The following is a 24,253-nucleotide window of genomic DNA, read 5'->3' as shown; positions in this document are numbered from 1 at the left end:
CAGCTAGGGATTATGAAGGGTAGTGTAGGCCATCTACACATGGGCAATAACCCTTATAGGAAGTATGTGATCTATTATGGGTCACATGGGTGTTGAGTATGGCTGAGCAGTTATCTCTCCATTCCTGGATGGCACCCTGTCATGATTAGGGGTGCCACATATGACTACCTGTCTTTTGTGGTGACATAACTATCAAAGGGAAGTACTGTCCAGCTGCATCCCATACACACAGTTGCCATTATGTTGACCACTGCCTAGGTGGTAGTTAATGGGTACAGGGTTTGTAACATAGGGGATAACAATGCAATACTTATCTGTCAGATTGTGGCCATACATCACACACCACACATCTGACACACTAAGGCCCTTCTGTATGTTGAACGCAGCACACAATGAGTGAACTACTGCTCCTAGTTCATAGTCATTTGCAAACATCAATATGCTGATGCCTTCTGTGTTAGTCTATGTGGTATAGATAACAATGAGGAGTAATACCAGAAATGACCCCTGTTTTACTGTGGCTGGTACTGGTTTGATGTGCGTGTATTCATCAGACACCTTCTGTAGGGTGGGTTCTGCCAGCAGTCCAGTTGCCAACCACTCCTGTGACATAGGAATATACACCTAGTTTACTGAGTGTAGCTGGAACACAGTATGGGTGATGGTGTCCTACGACCTGGCAAGGTCATGATATGCAGTGTGAATCAACCCTACTGCCATCTACATCTGTGCCGAGTACATCAATTACGTTGACCACAGTTCATGGCCATACAGACCAGACTCAGCAGGGTAGTTGTCCCATTATCAATGGTGTCTCCCCCTTTGTGGGGTGTGATAACTGTTGCTGTGCACCATTTGGTGTGTACACAGCCTGACATGGAGCTATGATTGAGCATGATGTGTATGTGGATAGCTGAATGTTCTTACTTTTTTGTAGGATACACCCTGGGATGATGACAGGTCCCATGAAAGCTGTATGTTTGGTTTAAGAGAGTGCAGCTTGTACCTGCATAGTCGTTAGTACAGGGGCCCTGTAGTGTACATGGATATATTACTAAGTGTACCTGTTGGGGGTGGGGGGAGGTGGGAGTGGGTTTAGGTTCTCTGAGACCCTATCTGGATGAACGGGTGCTATTTCTGTAGGTGCAATACTTCCCATGCCATAGTGCTGTGCAGCATGGCAGGTCTTGTCATTGCCATTATAATTAATGACACAGCTATAGAATGCTCTGTGCTTTGCCTCATAATATGTGGCTGATTAGTTTCACACTATCTTTGCATGGTTTTATATGGTGTATCTGCATCTTACTGAGGCTGACCAGGGATCACCTACACTCATGTGTGTTCACTCTTGCAACAGTTACTACCTTCTGTGGTACAGTTTAAAGCATGGTACCACCAGTTTGCCTACTTGTTTATGTTGGGTTGAATCCTGGTTCTGTTTCAATGGCACAGTCACTGCACATGTGACTGCTTAAGGTTCATTTGTGTGGGATTCAGCATTTGCACATGCATTTGCACATGCATTGTCCATCTGCATGGGTGCCATGGAACTCACCACTCTGCTCTTAGGAAACATAACCTTGGCATTGGAGACTAACTATGTGAAGCATACTGTTAGCCCTGTTTGTGTGACTAGTGCGATCGAGGTCAGTGGGGTTGATGGAATCCAACATGCATTGAGAGCAGGTGTTGGTACATAATGAGTCTTCCCAGTTCATAATGGTGTAGTTGAGAGTAGCCAATATTATGGTTCTGTCTCAGACCTAATCTTCCCCATTACAGCACATTATGACAGTTGGGAAGTCCATGGCCTGGTGGGTGATCTGTCTCAAGGTGCATTTTGAATTCCACTTTGGCACAAAGACAGTTGCTCAGCATAATGCATCTGATGTTATGCAAGTGCAATTAGAGTGGGTGTGTACATATCCTTCAGGAATATGGACACACCTGTGGCCCGTGTGTTCCAATAAAGGATAATGGGCAAGAGGTGAGGTATGTTTTATAACATGGTCATGCAGGTGTGCTCTCCAGAGCGTTGAAACATGTCTCAGCCACTGCACAGATATGTTCTCCATGTTAGGGATTGACATATTTGTGTTCGTATAGTATTTCTGAGATGTATCAATGTGTAGCGAGACCTGCAGTTTATTGCTTGGCTGTCCCTGTAACAGCAGTGGACCCTTACTTGAACCATGCATGATGAAGGCACTATAGGAGAAGCATGAGCCCTAGTTAATATCCAGATTCCCAGGGGTGACAGGTGCAGGCCCTGTCTGGCAAAGCATCATGGTCTGTCAACCATGTTATCCCAGGAAGACAGATACTGGATACCCTGTGACATGCACCACTACACTAGACAATTGTGGAATACAATCCTTTTGTCCCTGTACTGCAGTATCATTCTGGCCAATGGCAGAATGCTAGCCAGGCCTTGGGACATACCTGCATGGGCTACAAGACCTAACAGTTCCTACATGTGTTTCCATGCAGTCCAGACTACTGCATCACAGGTCCTGCACAACAACATAGAATATTCCAGTATAGTTCAAAAGGTGGTCTGAATGTACTGTTGGGCATGTTTCCAGTCATGTGTTCAGATGTATGGCACAATTATGCAAACTATGTCATACAGTTTGTGTATTTCGGTGTCTGTCTCTTCCTGCTTGGGGGACCACTTGTTTGGCCAGATACTTAGACGCGTCTGTGAATGTGTGTGACTTCTGGTAGTGTGTGTGGGTGCCCTTACTGTGTTCTCATAAGGGTATGTGTTGTTTGTGCTGATGAGCTGAATGTGCTAACCTACACCTCATGACTGTCCAGCGCAGTCATGGCTGTAGACATGGACTGCCTTCCAGCTTACCTCTGTAGCTGCATCCTAAACAATGTGCGGGGTGTGGTGTTAGGTGGGTCTGGCAGTGTACATGACATAGAGATTACATTCCCCCAGGATGGCCACATACACAAAGGTGACATTAGGAAACACCAGTAGCTGACTAGAGGACATGCCTGTATGGGCAGTCAGTACTACAAGTACCAAGTACTGTATTTAGTTTACGTATTGCCTATGAAGATGTTTTAGACAGTGATGCTCACATGTAAATATTTGTGTTATGGACGTGACAACACTGGCTATTACAGAAACATTGTAGCTACCTTTAGCAGCAATCCTCCTCTGAGGAGCACATCACACCCTATTGGCTGATTACAGATGATGCAAGTGTCTACAGGTCTGTTTCCTTCTCTGGGTATATACTCACATATACCACCAGGACCATGAGATCTGTTGGGCACAAACACCCACTCTCCAAACAGAGTCATGTATCAATAGGCACTGATGCCACTATCAATATGATCAGGATATAATCAGATAGTGTGAGCCATCACCTATGATGCAGCTATTACACATGGGCAGCTGTCTTCTACATCTTACACTCCTACTGCAGATGTTACACTGGAGTTATAGATGATATGCAACCTGTTTCATTACCAGTGCTGTGCACTCCCTTACATACAGTATGTGCAGGTGGCTGTTAGGTTGGCAATGAGAGGTTGGGCTACACGAACTTGGTAGTTCAGCCACTGTGTCTGTACTCTCAATATCCACTCTACGTAGGTGTGCACATAGCCATTTGGCCCAGCCATATAACAAGAGTCACTACACATTTGCATAACATGTACACATGCACAGCTGTTATTGCTTGCAAACGATAGTAGAGAGGTGGATATTACATGTTATGTGCATGGATAGTTACCTGGCTCTTCCAATTATCTTTGCTATCATGCTGCTAAACTGTCAGATGAATACTAATGCTATGTAACCTGTCATTGAGTATTGTAATTGCCAATAGACATAACTACTGTTTGTATAACATAACAGAACTGCTATGTAGAATAGAATACAGATCTGCCTAGAATACTGTACATTACACAGTTATTGGCACAATATCCCACGATGCACACCATATTTGCACAGTTAGCCCACTTTTAATATGTTCATCTTACTTATACACTCATACATATGTCGACTGTTACAATATATCGACATATACTATTCCCTGTTATAGCACATACTTGTTGGACCAATCCTGACACTGACAGTGGCTGGAAGCGAATTGGTGGGTTCCAAGCCCATATCATCTGTTGTGGTGTATGTGGAGTGTGCCGTGTGACCTGCAGCAGTACACACATAGAATACTACAAGCATTACTACTGCTCAGCAATACATCACTATAAGATAGCTATTTCCACTATATGCTTTGATTACACTGTAATTCTTACAGTACAGGTACGACAGACACAGACATACTGCATGTTATACATACTGTCTTGGTAATCGGAGGTGTTATTAACTAGTGTAATACTCGTTTTCGGTTCATCTTTCAGTGTTTTGTTACTGTCCTACAGGTAGATACAGATGGTTAGAATGTGTGACAAGGCAACCTTTTATAGTTACAGATCAGTAACATGTGCTATCCCGATGGCCAATTGGTGTTCCTAAGTAGCTAATTACATGCTCATCAGCTGCGCTGCTACTGCCTTAGCCAATACCATGGCTACAGTGGAGTATAATTGAGTACTCCACTTGGCCGTTGTCCCTTTGCCTTACATGTGAGGAAGACAGCATGGAAGTTTTGTTTGGAATCTATTGCAACAGCTGTAGGGAGACGAACAGTAATATATTGTGTGTAATGCCTAGAGGATTTGGCTTAAATGTGAGTACTGCTGTTATATTTCTGAACATTGCTACTTGTGCAGGGTTTGTCTGTCCCTAATACTTCTGCATATGTTTCAGTCAGGCCAGGTTGTTTGACCAGCTCAAGGCTGCATAGCTATGCAAATAATGTTAGGGGGTTTACAGTGTGCTTACCAGACATATTTAGTTTGGTGTTACTGTGTATCATACTGTGCTAATAATCAGTACTCAGTAAAACTTCCTATTGTAAGAACCTTTCAGCCCTCTGAAATGGGATTAGTTCATACAAACCCTGTTACATCAGCAGCTGTTCAATCGTATAATGGCAACTATTTCACATAGGGCCATGTTAGTGTGTCTGTGTCCAGGTATGTTAAGGTTTCAGCAGATGTTGTACAGTAGTTGCATAATTGGTTATGGTATGTCAGTATGTATTGATGTAATTATTTTGGTTGTGGGGTAGATGTTGGTGGGTGTACATAGCACATGCAGGTGTGTAGGAACCCTTTTATACATTGTCTATATGTGTGTGGGTGTTCTTTCCCTATGTGAACACCTATCCCTTAGTGGACTAATACTATGGTAATTGCAGGCTGATTCATTAAGGTACTATTAAATGCGTCCTGCACAGCATGCAGGTACTGCTAGTCCTTGAATCCTGTTGGCAACACATCTGAATGTAATAAAGTTTTGCAAAATGAAAGCTGTCTGTGTAATTCTGTCATGGATATTTGCAGTCACTGCAGTTGTGTTGGTGACTGTGTCCATAGAACATATTTGTAATAGTGTATTGGCATATACTCTTCATATGTTATGTTCATATTGTTTTGGGGGGGGCAGAATGGGGGATTGCTATGGTCCATGTTATACTCAGATATGACCACCTTGGATGCTGTTATATATATATATATATATATATATATATATATATATATATATATATATATATATATATATATATATATATATGTGTATGTATATACATATATATATATATATATATATATATATATATATACATATATATATATATATATATATATATATATATATATATATATGTGTGTGTGTGTGTGTGTGTGTGTGTGTGTGTGTGCGTGTGTACATATGTATATACATATATACATTATTGCATACGTTTATCTGTACCTCCATAGATGTGTAGAAGTTTTTAACCTATCTATATATCTACATATATATATATATATATATAGACCTGTATATATCGACATGTCTCTATGTATCTCTCTCTCTCTCTCTTTATATATATATATATATATATATATATATATATATATATATATATATATATATCTATATATGAGCATACACCTTTAATTGGGTATATGGTGGGTTGTCCTACTTCAACACATTCCTCCCTTTTGTGTTTTAATCTGTCTGCATACACAACTGGGATATGTACATCCCAGGTAGCTTAGTGTTAGGTTACTCTGAGGATGGAGTACATGGTTGCGGGTTCTCCTCTTGAAAGGTGTTATTATTTTACCTCTCAGAGTAGGCACTGGTAGGGAAAGTGTGAATAATGCACATTTACGTGGTTGTGAGCAGGTTTGTATGTGATCTTAAGCAAAGGTTAAACGTGTGAAGCACTTTGTTTACTGTGTTTCAGCGCCACTTACCATCGCGTAAACAGGTGGAAACCTGCTTACAGTTGCTTAAGAGTGCTTTAATCCACCTGCATCCAAAAGCCGTTATTCTGGCCTTCAAAATAACCTAACAGCCCTTGCAGGTCTTGAACCCGGGACCATGAACACCACAGTCACTGACTTTACCACTAAGGCATCTTCGATATGTACAAATGTTATGGTGCTTAGAATATACATTGTACTACAGACATTCCTCACTACTGAAAACAAATGTGACAGTCATTTGGTGTACATATGTCTGATACATGTTAATGCTCATATGTTTGTGAAATTAGGTGTTGCAATGTGACATGACAGGGTGTATTATGAATGAGAAAGGTTCTTGCTTTGTGTCCTTTTTATTTGGTCCCCATACTCCATGTATGCCCCTCCAGTTCACTTATTGGACATCCGACCCAGGGCCTCCTTGATGCATGATTGCATTACCCATCATTCCACCCCCCCCAATCTTCACATACGCAACAACCACCCCTTTTATGGTGAGTTAGGTTAATATTAATTGTTATAATACCAGTGCTGCATGTGTTTTGTGTACACTCCAATTCCTTTATAGTGCTTCTGTGTCACGAAGTGTGTTCATAGATGTTTATATATATATATGGCTATTGATGTCATAGTAATGCATATGTAGACTGGTATGTGTTGGTTCACAAACTACAGTACATTACAATGTACTGTACATATGTACACAAAGTGACTGTCCCATTTGTGATCATTACAGTGAAATGCATATGGTATAAGGTGTAGTCTTAAGACCATGAAACATGTGTATACCTCGGATGGCTTAGTGGTAAGTCCCATGACTATAGTGTGCATGGTCCAGAGTTCTACACCTGTGATGCTTTACAAATGTTTTTGTACTGCATAAGACTCATTTAAGCATCTGTAAGCATGTTTAGATGTGTTTGTGTAGCATTATAGCAGCGGTTAAACACAGTCAAACAAACTTTGTAATGTTAAAAACCAACAATAAGAATGCACAGACCAAAGGGAGCTCGGACCCCACAAAATAAATAAAAGTCAATACGAAGCACAGCAGCAAATGCAGGGTCGCAGGCAGCACAGTGCAAATAGTCACTAATACGATCAAAGTTGTCACATGAAGAGATACACATCCAAATTTTCACCAAGTAAGGAAACGAAGGATAAATAAACAAAACCAGGTTTATTACAACGTTAGCCCTTTCACCCTGAGGCTTCTTCAGACGTTAAAGTACAAATGGTTACTGAGAGTTACTTAAATATACATTGCACATTCCCCATTAGTTAAAAACATCATTAATTAAAGAACCATCAAAAAATTAACTTAGTAAATTGATTGTTAAACAGGTTCAGCTCTAACCACTCTAAACAACCTACATCTATGTCTGAATACTACTAAGAAATGTATATATTCTATTTTCTATAACATAAACCCTAATATATACATGTACATAATTTAAAAACTAAATGTACTGGTATTATTACAAGAAGTTTCAATGGTCAGTACAAACACCCAGTAGCTCATACTTCTATAAAAAAGTGCTACTTATAAGTGGATCCTATTTTTAAAATAAAACTCAAGGGATTACATCATAATAATAATGTTTGGCTACACTAGACAGCAAGTCCAGCACCTTTTATAATATACAAATATATATATAGTAAAAAAGAAAAATTTAATACGCATTTAAAATATAATTTAAATGTACAAAGAATATCTCACTTAATAAACATTTACACAAGCATCAATGCTTAGGTTTTTGACATCTCCTTTTCCTAAGGATGGGTTTAATATTAACCCTTTCATTAAGGCCGGGTGGCCTATCAGCTTTGCACCTAATGATCCAACGCATCTCACATTCTAAAGTGTAGTTAATTAAATCTCCACCTCTAGTGCTACCAGGAACTATTTGCATAACTAAAAACTTAAAAGTGTGTTCTTCTCCTAGATTTTTTACATGTTTGGCAAGGACATTGCATAAGCAGCTGTAAGCATGTTTAGATGTGTTTGTGTAGCATTATAGCAGCGGTTAAACACAGTCAAACAAACTTTGTAATGTATAACCTGTGCACGCAAACATGGCCACATCTGCTAACTACTCTGGATATATACATGTCAGTGACATAACATCTCACTATGTGCTGACATAACATTACATTCTGTGTTGACTGTACTCTCCAGCACACATGGGTTTATATGGGTGTTTCAAATATTTATTATACAGACGATTACTACCTATATATGCAAGCTGTGGTTAAGGTATACTATTGCACATGATAATCATCCCTGCCTTTATCGGGATTGTAACCTCGAATGCACAGATACTATGCTGATGCTGTAACCATTACACTGTTGACATTAACATTGCTTCTGCCTATTTCCTATTTAGATTATTTCTATGTGTACGCTAGGCTAAGCAAAGGGCGGAGGCCCCCAAACACACTGAGCTTCACGTACTCTTAAAATAACAACATATAACAAATGTACTGTGAGACAATACATTACATTCCTAACTACATTAGGCATAGCCCTTCACTGACACACTTCAAGGGAAACCTTGTTGTGTGAATGGGTAACAGACTATACACCCCTGGGATCATGTGTCCCAGAACCATACAACCAGGGGGTGGGGGAGCCTGTCCAGTTTGATAGCTGCAAGACCTGTTGGGGGAATTGAATGGTGTTGAATTGCCACATTAACATGCCCTCTTTAGATCACTAAATGCCCCTGTCACCCTGCACAACCCCAGTCTTCAACAGCTTCCAGCAACTCTGCCTGGAATTGCTTCATTGGCTATGCTTGACAGAGGTTCAGTTACTTCATCAATGGTGCGGGGAAGGCCAAACACTGTAGCTCTGCTTCTAATTGCCCTTGGGCAGATAGGTAGTAGGCTATCTGTGAACCTCTAATGTGCAGGCCATCACAGCCATAATATGTGAATAAACAGACCTTCAGATCACAATATACAGTGAGAAATCACCATGTAGTCAGGAAACAGTTGAGTACAGCAAGAACATACAGAACACTGATACTCAGTCACTCCATAAGCATATCTTGGAAGCTAGAAGACTTGTATAAGTGTATGGCTTTCTATTGCTTACCAGTAGGTTACCTACAGGGGAGATGAAAAACAAGCACAGATGGGGAACATGCATGCAATGATACCATACCTGCCTATGTATCAGCCTTATAGGCTTTGGAATACTGGCCAAGGTGATTGGCACCCCCATGGTGCCTTATTTAGTAGAGTCTCGAAGGTGAATACCAGCTCCATAAATAGCACAATAGCAGAATCAATGAGGATTATGCTACTCGACACCAGGGGTTGTGATCACAGCATGTATGCACTCAAAGCACTCCTCAGGATGGACAACATCAACATCTGTGTATTAACTGAAATCTGTCTTAAAGCTCCTGAGAGCACACCAGCACTACCAAACTATAACCCATACCACACATATCAGCCACAGAATATGGACTGACAGACATGGAGGGGCTGTATCCATATTCATCAGGGATACCTACACCTCCAGGTTAATGGGGCAGCATGATACCTCTGTGATCATCCATGTGCAGCTAACATCAGCCATAACTGCAATGTGGAATGTAGCCTGCTACAGAACACCCTCCATGACCCAGGACCGCCACTCCACCTACCTGGAGTCAGTGGAGAACATGACAGTCCTAGCGCACACCCTGGCATTGTTCGATGTCAACTACCATACCATTAACTGGGAAACGTACTCCAGTACACACTTCCAGGCCCAGCACTTCCTGGAATGTATCACCTCATATGCCCTGTATCAGGTGGTAACCTCCCTAACGTGGGGTGCAAACTACTAGATGTGGTCATCACCAACATGGGCAACAGGTGCACCACAGTGGAGGTTAACCGGTCACTGGTTAGATCTGACCATGAACTATTCACTGTTTCCATACCCTAGCATCTCCCCCACCCATGGATACAACAGTGTATACCTTTCCTACAGCTAAATGTACACTACTAGTGACAGGGGTAGGGGGTTGCACAGCCCTCATGCTAAGGAGAAACACTGCTCAAGATATAGACATATTTACAAATGCAGTCTATAAGCACCTACACGGATGTATGGATCGTGCCATCGCTGGTAAACCAAGACTCACTCCTCCTAGACAAGGACACCAGTCTGGTGGACCTCTGCAATAAACAAGCTATACTACAGAAGTAGGACAGTGTTCCAGATATACAGCAAATCCCATGAAGGGCAGACATCCATGACCACTATTAGTATGATACGTAGGTCCCTCATGACATCATCCAAGGCTAACATCAGCAGGAGAATACACAAGGATTCAAAAGATAACCACAAAGCCTTCTTTGGCTATGTCAAGGATATATGTGGTGACACACAGATTTGCACTGTGCCAGTGAAATATAGCACAAAATATGCTGACCCTGCTGATATCGCCAACATCCTTGCAGATACATTTGGTGCATACTTCACCCCTTAAAGAGCCCATAACACTACCCGAAAAGTACAGTATCCCAACCATCAGAGACACACAGGTGGATATGGCCTTCTCTAACAGCAGAACACAGCATCAATGAAGGCAGATGTTGACCCAGACTGCATCTTGCAAACTGTACAAGACAACCTGCCCCCCACCTAATTAAGCATTCCTACCTCAGCCTCTCCACAGGCTACATGCCCATTTAATGGCACACAGCAATGGTTATTCCACTCCATCAAGGTGGAATCACAACTGACCACAGTAACTACCACCCCATAAGCCTGACTAGCCTGGACTGCAATGGTGTGGTTCACATCCTCATGGCACTCATTAACAATGACATTGGTAACCTCTGAACATGTGACCCAACCCAGGTCAGCTTGGTTGAGTGCAGTTCATGCCTACTGAACCTGTTTGACGTCTTACATACAGTCACCAGGACATTAGATGATGGGGGAGGTGGTTCACACATACTACCTGTACCTCACCAAGGCTTTTGACACCATGCCCCACTCAGGTATTATTGATAAACACACTGGCCTGTACATCCACCCATACATCGCAGGTTGGGTTGCCAACGGGCTTACACACAGAACCCACATGGTACGACTAGCAGTCTCCAGGTCCAACTCTTGAACAGTCATGACTGGTGTCCCACAGGACTCAGTCCTGGGAGCCCTACTGTTTGGCATAAACTTTTCAGAGGTACAGGCAAACACAGGTGGACTACGGCAGGCCATGTTTGGCAATGACTGCGAACTGGGAGCCATGATTGATAGTCCAGCTGACATGGACATCCCTCAAGTGGCCTCACAGAGAACATCACAGGGTGCCAATGACACGGCCTCCAGCCAAGTGCCACTAACTGCATAGTCATTCCATTGTGGAATTGTCACTCACATATTAACACATAAGTGGCAGCCACTTTAATACAGATGAGGTAATGGGGTATCTGGGGACTAAAGTAGATAGTGATCTCCCCTTTGACAATCATATCTCCACAGTAGTTATGAAATCCTTCTATGTAGGCCATCTGATTACTAAAGGATTCCCATCTAGACATACTAGGGTTATAGTGCCCCTTTACTCATCACTCATCAGTCCCATCATAGGGTATAATAACCCATGTTGGATGTACCTCAGAGAACAAGTCCAACAGCTGGGGGGTCCACAAATGTACCTCGCCAAGGGGAATACTGGCTTCCAACATATGGCCTATGCAGCCAGATTGAATAAACTTCTGCTTTACTCAGTGGCATCTCATTTACCCAGAGATGATCTCTGCTGGCCAACACATCCATGTCAAACTCAGGCTTGATGGATATGCTCTGCCTATGGGAATCCATGTCACAGTGAGACACACACACTGTAGTGAGCTGAACCTTGCCACAACAATAACTGGAAGATGTTGGAGGGACAGCTTCCTGTCACAGACACTCCCCGTACTTTGGAACAACATCTCTAACTACATTATACAGAGCCCCTCACTAACACTCTGCAAGACAAACCTTGAACGGTGGATGGGGAACAGTAGATGCACCCCAGGGATCCCACCATTGGCTCTGCTCCACAGAGGGACAGTTAATAAATCAATTGCGGTGGCAAAAGCTGACACATTTTGGCTGGCCTTATGAATGGCCTCTGGCAGTTGGCCAAGTACCTACCTATGAATCTATAAATACATTATCTGCATATGCTGATAGCTTAATTTACTGTTCAGGTGTTGACTTACCTTGTGCCAATGGCTGTTGTGTGTGCAATAGTTGAGGGCTGTCTATATTGGATGCACACAGTAGACTGCCTATACATGACAATTTACAGGTAGTCTTGTGTGTGTGCCATCCATTTTTACTGTGTGTGCAGGTGGAGAAAGGTGTCAGTCCCTAGGTGCCTACACTGTCAGTGTGTGTGCTATACGTTCCCTCTTTGCCAAGGCATGGGCATACTGGGCATGCCTCCGTCTGCCTACTGGGGCTGGCTCAGGGTGTTCATGGTCTGAGTACCTCTGTGCCTGTGGGACCCATGGCAATGGTGGTGGGCTGTGAGGTCCTTCACCATTGTATCCCTGCTCCAGCTGTTTCCGCAGGACCATATTGTGTAGCATGGCACACACTATGAAGATGTGGTCACATGTGCCTGGAAAGTACTGCAATGCTCCACCAGATATGTCCAAGCAACAGAACCGTGATTTCAGCATCCCAAACACAAGCTCTATGATGATTCTGGTTTGTGCATGCGCCTCATTATGGCGTTCCTGCATGGGTGATTGTGCATTTCTGATGGGAGTCATCATCCACGGTTCCAGTGCATAGCCAGCATCCCCCACCAGGTAGCCATTTGGGATGCCCCCCTGGCAAATAACTGATACAGTTGTGAGGCATGCCAGATGTGGGAGTCGTGATAGCTTCCAGGGCTGCCAGCACACACATCCATGATAATGCCCTGGGCATTGCTCACGACCTGGCAGTTGATGGAGGGTTATCCCTTGCGGTTTATGTAGCGCCTACCCTGCTCACTGGGTGGTGACTTGATGTGTATGTGTGTGCAGTCTATAGCACCCAGTACCTCCGGGTATTCTGCCACATGGTGTACGAGACGCATATTGCTGGCCAACTCCTCCTGCGTTCGGGGGAAGTATATGTGCTCATTGGCATGTGGTAACATGGCATCCAGGAACTGGTGTAGTACACCGGATGCTGATGCCTGTGAGATCTCCATAATATCCCAAGTTGGTCTTTGAAAGGTACCTGTAGCTAGTATTCTCAGGCTTACAAATACCTTCATATCCACTAGGTTGGGTTCCTCTCTGTTTGTTCTGGCTCTGAGGTGTGACTGGCACAGCTCCACAAGTTGCTGTAGGATGTCCCTGTCCACCCTGTAATGCTCTACTATCTCCAGATCATGTAGCCCCTGGTAGGTTACCCTGGGTCTGAACACTCTCCTCCTCCTCTGGTGCCTACGGTGGTCATGTGCATCATCCTCCATACCAACTTCAGTCTCCAACACATGCTGGTGGATCAAACCTATGGCAGCCCCTAACATGTACATAATAAAAGTTCCCCATCTGTATACACCACTGGTGCAGAGTGATGGGAATACACAAATGTGTGTGAGGGTTTACGCACGTTTTCATCTCCGTTCACATGCATACTCGGTTACCTTGTGTACTGTCAGCTAAGAATAGCTATGGACAATCCGACACACCCCTATCCTACAGCTTTGCCTAGCTAGGGGCAGACCGGTTTAGCAATGCTCCAATGTGCGTACAGCAATGGCAACACACCCCTCTCTTGATGTCATCTTTATCTCAAGGGCACACCTCAGTGTTATAATGCTACACTGTGAGGTGCATCCTTACACCAGCGGGGAATCTGCAATTCACTATTACTCCTCTCATTTGCATGGCATTGCCTACTAATTCCTAGCTACTGTGCATAGCAGTGTCACTGCTCCTTAGCAACCCTTGCGCCATGAGTATGGTGTAGCATGCCTACCATTGGCTGTTATGGGAAACTCGTGATATGTGTTTTATTGCTGTTTTATTCTATATTTTTATATATTCCTAGCGATCCCCTTTGCACACCACTGCCCTGCGCTTCCACGCTGCGATAGTGTGACTATCTATATTAAATGTTAATTTTATATTTTGCACATTTTTTTTATACCAGTGTCTATATATTAGCCATTGGCATGTATTAACAATATAATACATGTGTTTGGTCAGCTGTCATGGCTCCGATTTTATGTTTAGAAAAATGTAAATGGTTTACATTTCTGCATGCTTACACTATGCCTGCACCACTTCCTGTATCGCTACATACCTTCATTTGCATGCTACACTGCTGCATATGAGGTAATTAGCATACAAGGCTCAGGAGTTGTGCGGGAGTAGCGTACGCAGGTAGTGCATGTGGGAACAGCTCGTACCTGAATTGCTCGACAGCCATCTTTGGTGTTAGAACACCGATGCTACACCTGCACCTGGCAAAAGTTTCATGAATCCCGGGGGGATGTTTGTGTGTGTGTGTGTGTGTGTGTGTGTGTGTGTGTGTGTGTGTGTGTGTGTGTGTGTGTGTGTGTGTACATATATATATATATATATATATATATATATATATATATATATATATAGATGGGTTTACTTCACATAATCAAACATCCAAATGTTCGACTTTCATATGGCCGAGACCATATGATCGAACATTTGAATGTTTGAAAATGTGAAAAAAAATCAATCAAACAACAAAAGAAAAAACTAAACAGTGCTAGCCCCCCTGCACCCCCAACACCCCCGCTATTTGAATATACCAACTCCAAGATGGCACTACATTGCGGTAAAGGGACATCTTCTGATTCCGTGCTCTATGGAGATCCCCATTCAGACCGTTTGAACTTTTAAAAGTTCGATCATATGGTCTCAGCCATATGAAAGTTGATCTTTTAAGGGGACCCATATATATATATATATATATATATATATATGTGTGTGTGTGTGTGTGTGTGTGTGTGTGTGTGTGTGTGTATATGCATATATATATATATATATATATATATATATATAGAGAGAGAGAGAGAGAGAGAGAGAGAGAAAGATAGATAGATAGATAGATAGATAGATAGATAGATAGATAGATAGATAGATAGATAGATACATGTATATATATATATATATATATATATATATATATATATATATATATATATATTTATTTATTTATATATATATATATATATATATATATATATATATATCACTTTGAGATGTTAAAACTAATAGGTATGGCTGAAGACTAGTTGTAGGACATAGGATTATGAATGAAGAGAAATGGTGTGATGAAAATGCAAGCTGAAGATAACAGTGATATTTATCCTAGAGATGCGCATGCATAGTGCTCAATGAATCAGGGACAAATCCAGAAATAGTGCTATTATCTTGAGACATTACTAGAGTAAGGAATGTGAATAATATAACTTTTCTGAAGTAAAAAAAATATATAAATCTAATTGTTGTAATATTTATTACGTGTAATTCATCACCTTTTCTTTAGAAGCCACCAACTTTTAGGAAGTATTAAAGATGGACAGAGATAAAATTTGAGTCAAATCAGTGAAATTTGAGAGTTGTGTGTACAAAAGTAGGTCCATTGATTTTATGGGTGAAGTTTTAATTTTGTTTTAAATAAATTTGCATTCTAAATCAATTTCAGTGGTGGTGGGATGTGGTTCCATTGTTTATCTACACTAAAAACAGTCACCTGCATTTTTAGATAATTAGGATATAGTGATTTAGTAATTTTGCTCTAGAACATAATGTTCTATTGTGGGTATACTGCTATATTAAGTTGTTAAGGACGAGACAATATTCAGGTTTATAGAGAAGTCTATGTATTGTAGTTAACTGATAAAGAGCTAGGTGGTGTAATAGTTCTAACCAGTTTAATTCTCTGATGGATAGGTAGTGGTATGCTCTGTTGCTATAGTTTAATGCAAATGAAGATATTTTATTATAACTTTGGACAAGTTTGGAGAGCTGTGACACTTGAAGGTTAAAAAAGTGCTCTTCGCAACTCCCACAGTGTGCCCAAAATTGACTCCTCCTGTAATTCGTACAGGGTTACATGTATTGCTAGCATGTCTTAGTGACACTTGTAAGTTCTTTTTTAATTAGACCCATTGTGCCTACAACTGCTGGAACTGTCTGTATAGCTTTCTTCCACATTGCTCTCATTTCTACACTCAGATCCTTATATTTAATGATTTTTGTGTCCCTCTGTATGTAAGACACTGTAATCAATGGGTCATGGAATTTCAATAATCAATGCTACATTTCTATTTTTTCCTGGATTATTATATCCCTTTTTCTCACATTTATTTGTGAACTGTTAATAATAGGTGATACCAGTGATCTAAATGTAATCATTGTCTATAATACTTTGTAGCTTATGTTTCCAATGCTTCTCATGTACTTCAATAATGTAGTGTTTGCACAATCACCAGTGCAGCAGTCTTGTCACAGTATTGTGCCTTTCAGTGTACAGGCCCTCCACCATGCTATGCATCACACCTAGCAACAAGATGTGCGACTGTTTCCACTTTTTTTTACAGAACCTGCATTTGTTTGTTTTTCTCACATGCTCAGTGGAGTTTGCAAACCAACATGTATGTAGTCCACTATTCTGGTCACCATTATTAACTTTTCATGTTTTGCTTTCAATTCACCTCTCCTTAACCATTACTTTGTCAAATATTGATTTATATGAAGTCATACCAAGAGTTCTCTATACTTGCCACAATATTTATGCCTTTTCCACATTTCTTTCCTTCCCTTCTGATCCTTCTTATCTTCTTTATTTTATTAGTATTCATTTATGTATTTTTTGCATATTCAGTTGCTGTCTGATTTTTGTCTACTTCTGGTTTGATTTCCAGTGCAGCTTGATACCAAAATGCTTCTGCTAAACTAAGCAGAGTAGTCATCTTTGACTTCTCCTCATGTTTTAAAATTTTCACTATGTTTGGATTTGGTGAGGTCAGCAGATATGTATTCAGTCCAACAATTGCAGATCTGTGCATATAATTACATTCAAGGAGGCCCATACCACCTTCAAAATGAGAAAAATATATAATCTTGGTATGCACTGATTTTTATATATCCTTTGATAAGCATGACGCATTTTTCTTGTTCTCCTGTCCAACTAAGCCAATACATTTTGGGTCCAGTCAATCACCTCAAAACTGCAAGTTAGAACAGGAAGAGCAAATTGGTTTATAGCCTGGACTTTTTTCTATATGTCAGTGCAGTTTTCAGTATTAGTTTTAGTCTTCTGAAGTATTCCTAAATGAGTTTTATTCCCATTTGTGAGTTATTGCCGATCCTTCATCAATTCCAAAATAATTATACATTTCCTGTTGCTCAAGTTCTTTTATATCACATTCCTCTCCCAAACTGATATTGTCTTGGTGCTCTAGATTTCCTGTTTTAAACATTGCTTTTGCACATTCTTATATCATCTGTTAAAGTTTTAACCACTTACAGTTGTGCTTTAAATTCCTCATCTGATGAACTGTACCGTTTTCAGTCATTCACAAAAAAGTAGATGAGAAGTCTTTAAACAAGGTTCTTTTCTGGGAGCCAAATTGTTGCCATGACATTATCTGTTAAGTAAACAGCTTATTGGGTTAAGGGCAAGACAAATTAGCAGTGGTGACAGAGAATCAACCTAGAATAATCCCCTTTTTAATTTGTATCCCTGGGATAATAATTTGCCCTTTGCCATGGCTTAGCTACAGAGTGGTTTGCCACTGCTTCATGTTCACTATAATGTAATTAATCGATCTAGGATTTGTCTTATACATCTGTAAGCATTCCTTTATCCATGAATGTGAGATGCTGTCAAAGGCTTTTTTGTAATCTATCCGTGACATACTTAAATTCTTTCCCCATAACACTTTCTTTGTTACCATTTTGTTCTATTGCCATAATTGAGTTTTTTCTAAATGACTATAAACTCTGTTTGCATTCATCCCATTATGTGGTTTGCATATCACTGGAAGGCAAGCTATTGGTCTACAGTTATTTAATTTTTTCACTCTTAAGAAGGACTATTGTTTTTCCCATTAACCATGCTGGTGCCTGTTCAGGATGTGCATGTAAGTAATTTTCACCTGGGCTAATTCTTTGTGTAAGGTGTTAATAGCTTTTAATGCACAGTTAGAAACTGCGTCTGGGGCTTGTTTCTTCCAGTTAGGAGTTTTGTTTTATCTGACTGTTATTTCATTCTGCTTTATATCCTCTACATTAGAACTCCTTACTACTTCCTATTTTCTTTCCTGTCTTCCACAGGGTCTTCATAAATATGTCTCGGAAATGTGGTTGTCTTCTTTGTTGGTGGTGGTTCTGTTCCATTTGCTTTGTTTCCAAGTTCTCTATAAAACTTTTTTGGGTCATCCATGACTTGCTTACTTTACACTTTTCCTTTATATTCATCTACATTTCATCTAGGCTTTTCTGATATTGTTGGTTTATTATTTGCAGTAGTTTATGACAGAGACTGGTCTGTCTTGACACTGTGCATTACTTTTACCACATTTATCTTTCTAAGTATTTTTGATGATTTGTTCCCTCTTCTATAGTTTTCTAATAGTTATATTCTTGTCTCATTTGCTTTATAGTTTTTTTCTGTTTGATGCTTCCTTGGTAACATTTTATTTCTTTCCTTTCTTTCCCTTATTGCTCTGCATTTTTGTGGTAAGACTTTGGCAGTTATTAATTTAGTTGCACAGTAGTGTATCATGTTTATTTCTGTTATATCATGAACATTTCTCTTAATTGCCCTAATTGCTATTTTCATCTATTTTACCAAACTTCTAGCATTTTGGATCTACTTTACTGTCTGTAGTCTATTTACTCTGTATAATGTACCTACTTTGGATGACTTTTTTAACTATGTGTGATACAAGGTGGTCAAATTTCAACTGGTCATCTATGATGACACCCAATAATTTTGTGTGGTTTACTTTTTCAGTCAAGGTGTTGTTGGCAGAGACGGTATTGAATAGTTATTTTAGTCACATGTGTTTTGCAGTGATGGGCAATAATTTTAGTTTTTTTTTAAGGGGTTATAAATAGTTGTGAATTATTTAGTCACATTCCATTAGATAAGCTGGATTGTACTATAAGGTCTTGAAGTTTAGAAAGAAACTTCACAGGGGAGACTAGAGTGGAATCATCACCCTATTGAGCTCAGGTAGGATTTTTGGTGTAGTGTTATTATGAATATGTTGAAAAGTATTGGGCCTTGTATAGATCTTTGTGTGACACCAATACTTACTAGGAAGAAGGTGGAGAAATTATTTGTCCATTTCACTGCTTGTGCTCTGTTTGAGAGGTAGCTGTGAACCACTGTACTGGACAGACGGTGAGTCCTAAAGATGAGATTTTATATCAGAGTTTCTGGTGGGAGACAGTATCACTAGCTTTTGATAATCCTAGGAAGATGGTGGAGACTAGGTTTATGTTATTCCTTTGGGTACTGATGTATTAACAACATTCAAAAAGCAGTGATTGTGCTATGATGAGGATGGAAGTGGTGTTAGGTTGAAGGCAGAAGCTGGTTATCTATAAAATAGTTGAGAATTTGATTATGAATACATTTTTCTAATATTTTTGATAAGGGAGATAAAATAGCAATTGGCCTATAGTTTGAACGATCTGTATTGATTCCATCCTTGTGCAGTGGAATAATTAATTTTTTTTTTTCTATATCAAGGGGACTTTAATTTCAGATATGAATTGATTTCTCAGAACTGAAACTGGGTATGCTGTAGCCTTAGTTGCTATTTTAAGATCTTTATCAGGTAGACTGTTGAGGTAGTTGTAGTAGGCTTTACATTTTTTGAGATACATTTTGATGGTATCTGTGGGAACTGGTTGAAAGGAGAAATGTTAAAGGATGTTATTTGATTAAGTAGGGGCCTCAATAGCTTGAATTGTCACTGGGTTGGTTAGGGCTGCACTGCATAAAGTGGGTATCAAATTGGTTGGTTATGGTATCGTTTTGTTTCTGTGTGCTTGATTCTGGCTGTGTACCTTGTCCTGACTGAGACTCAGAACAGTTTTAGATTATTAGTGAGTATGCTTTGATTGCCAGAGTAGTACATTTTCTTATATTTGGTGATAAGTAGTTTGTTAGATTTCTTAGCTGTCTATATGCTAGTAAAGAAGGAGCTGTTTTAGTTCTGGGCCAGACATTCCATGATTTGTCTGTTTGTTTCACTAGTTTAGTTGCTAAGAATGGCCATGGGGTGAGGATGGCTTTGACTCATGTTATTCTGAGAGTGTAGCTAGTGCTTTTATAACAAATATGAAGTTTGTTGAATTCAGGCATAGCATCATCTATGGGCATTACCTGGTAGGTAGTTTGTTGGACATACTAATGAAGTCAGTAGTGTTTTTTTGTTTTGCAGATTTTGTTTTTGTGAAATTTTGTATTCACAAAATTGTTGCCATTATCAGACAGATAGAAACATTTTCTTTCTTACGATACTATATTGACCTAATTTACTTAAATTCATTCAAATGTGCTTGGGCGAAAAATGTGCTCACCTTGTTCATTTCATCATCATTTTAAACTTCTACATTAAATGTTTCTCATTCTGATCAAACATGTATTTCACGATTCCAACTAGTTCATGTCCGTTTACTCATATAATAGGTCTAAATGTATCTTCTGTACATACTAGATAAAAACATCTAACCAGAATTCAAGATAAGTCAGGTATGTCATCTTACTGGAATATGAAATTTTAATCTTAAAACATTTCTCAGACTTTTCTTATTTTTCAAGTACCATTTTAATTCTCCACCAGCAAATCCTTAAAGTGATACATGACTATTTATTATCAGCTTCTCCACTAGTTAGCTATGCGTAGCAAGTCATTGACTGGTCTCAATTCCAGTAAGCTGGTCTTCATTGTACTGTTGTTTTGTTATTATACCACTAGATTCACTAATGTAATTAAATGTGCCAGATTTTTATTCTGCACATTTTAATATATTTATTCATGTGAATTATTATGTGTGTGTTTGCTTATGGTATAGATGAACAACTGAGGCTGGTCTAGCCAGCAAGCAGTGAAAACATTACCTGTGGATTGTCACTGTTGAAGATGCACCCACATGCAAAAATAGGTAAAAATGGTTGTAGATGGACGAATTCCCTTTTAAACAAATTCATCATTGTGGAATAATATTTTGAATTAAAATGAATATATTAACCTGTGGACACTATTGACTGTGGCTATTTAATTTTCAAGTATGTGGATTAACAGAGTGAGGGGGAAGTGCATTGCTAATAGTTTGTGCAATTCTGAAGCATTACAGTACATCTGCAATGGTTCCATTCTGGAATTCAGGGTATTATTGAGGTGGGGGAGGGGTGCATTTTCTGAAATGACTGAAAGCATTTGTATGGGATTTCAAGCTACACTTTACAATTTACCAGTGTCTAAGTTTCATTTATAAGAAAGAAGACATTATTTTACATAAGATGCAACCTTGGTAAGAAATAAGTGTAATAAAATATGGTGGGAAAGATTATTAATAGAATATTTACAAATAGCAATTATTTCTCTTGTTATTAAGATGGTTTATAGGTTTCAAAATATAGCAGTTATGATCTCCACAGATTTTTTCTTGACGTTTAGTTTTTCTTTGCAATGAATTGATTATAGACCTGTATTAATGACTTTCAGGCAATGTGAATACTTTTATTCTATGGGCCTTTTTCTGCAATACATGTCACACAGTGTAATATTTTGTCCATGTCCTTTGCATCTGCCTTTTCAAATCCGTACACATCCTAGTTGGAAAACTAGGCACACAACTGAAGAAACAGTCCCTGGGATTCATGGACCATCATGTAGACTTCGTGGGAAGCCTACATGATGTTTATGGTTTAGCACAATAAACAGCAGCACTAATCGTATATGCATCTTGCTTATCATGCTTAGACGAATGCAAGCATATTTTCATGGTCAACAACAGTTTTGTTGGCCATGAAAATGTGTTGAGCAGCACAAACACATACAGTACATAAACAAGTTTGCCTATGGGAAATCGTGTTAATCATGCTCGCGCGGACACCATGTAGAGCTCCGTACAGCAAATAATGCATGTTGTACCAGGCAGGGAAAGTATACTGAGTCCAATGTGCACAGAAATGAAACATATGAATACAGAAACAATTATGGCAGGAGGGTAAATGGCAAATGCAAATACAATAGATGGGTTACCAAGCAGTGAAAGTGTACTGAGGACAATGTGCACAGAAATCAAAGAAATAAATACAGGGAGGGTAAATTCCGGATCTTGGCCAAGGCTCTTGCCTCTCCCATTGTGCCTTTTTTTAGGATATGTTCCAAAGATAAATCTTCCAACATAAAGTATCTGTCCAAAAGCAGATTGAAGGTCATGCTGCTCAATGTTAGGAGCCTTAATCTGAAAATGCATTCTCTGAAGGCTCTCCTCACACTGGAAGATGCTGATGTCTGTGCAGTCACGGAAACTTGGTTCAGGGCAGCGGAGAGCACCCCTGCCTTACCATGCTATACTTCATTCCCACACTTTCTGACCCCAAAATGAGGTTGGAAAGACTAAGGGTGGATGAGTTTCTATCTTCATTAAGGACAGGCACACCTCCAGACTGGTTTACCAGCATGCCACACTGGAATTACTCCAGGTACAACTGACAGTTGGCAAGACACCCATCTTAGTTATAGCCAGCTATAGACCCCCTCCATGTCTCAGGATAGCCAGCTATAGACCCCCTCCATGTCTCAGGACACCCACTCCTCCTACCTGGACCTACTTGACTCCATCAAGGTACCCCCTAACCCCCTGATCCTTGGTGACTTCATCTACCCCACCATAGAATGAGTGAACTATTCATGCACTAATGCACTCACCCAATGATTCCTTGACTTCATCAATTCTAATGCACTAGACCAGCTGGTCGCATCCCCACAAGGGGTGATAACTACTTGACTTGATTTTCATCAACATGGACGACCACTGCACCATTCCCATGGTATGTACTTCCCTGGTGAGATCAGATCATTGGTTTGTCTCATTCAAAGTTTCTATCCCACCCAACACCTCCCCAGCAGTAACCAGGCTAAACAACTTCTCAAAAGCTGACAACAACCTCTTAAAGGAGGGTATTAGCAGCTTCACACCACCACCCCCTCCAGCGGATGCAGACAACTATGCTGAACAGTATGGCAGTGCAGTATACAAGCACCTGTACAACTGCATGGACTCAGCCATATCCAACAGAACTAAAACCTGCTCTTCAAGGAAACACAGACCTGTCTGGTGGACATCCTCTATCCAGAGGCTTTACAACAAAAGGAAGAAACTGTTTTCCAAGGGTAAAAAGGAACAAATTCCAAATCAGAATAACTCCCTCCTCTGCCTCAACAAGCAAATGAGATCACTAGTAAAAACCTCCAAAGTCAATTATGAGTTCAAACTAGCCTCTGAAACAAAGGGAAACCACAAGTCCTTCTTCAGTTACATTAGGAACCTCCATGGCAAAGCCCAAGTTTGTTTCAAATTAGTACTTAATGGTACCACTTACACTGATTCTGCCAAATTGCTAGCTGATAGGTTCAGCACAGACCTCACCCCTTATCTCCCCCCAAAGGCCCAGTCGACATCCCTGATACATGTCCCACACTTCACATCTCCATAGATCAAGTGTTAAAGGGCCTATCCAAGGCAAAGAACACAGTTTCCATGGGACCTGATAGTATCCCAGGCTGTATTCTGTACCATCTCCAGCAAAAACTAGCTTCGCCATTGAGCACCCTATTAAACCACAGCCTAATTACAGGCTCCATTCCAGCAGAGTGGA

The sequence above is a fragment of the Protopterus annectens genome, chromosome 5.part1 (assembly GCF_019279795.1).
Source record: "Protopterus annectens isolate FY-2018-M chromosome 5.part1, PAN1.0, whole genome shotgun sequence".
NCBI lineage: Eukaryota > Metazoa > Chordata > Ceratodontiformes > Protopteridae > Protopterus > Protopterus annectens.
The sequence above is the reverse complement of the archived record's forward strand: the minus strand, read 5'-3'. Positions refer to the sequence as shown.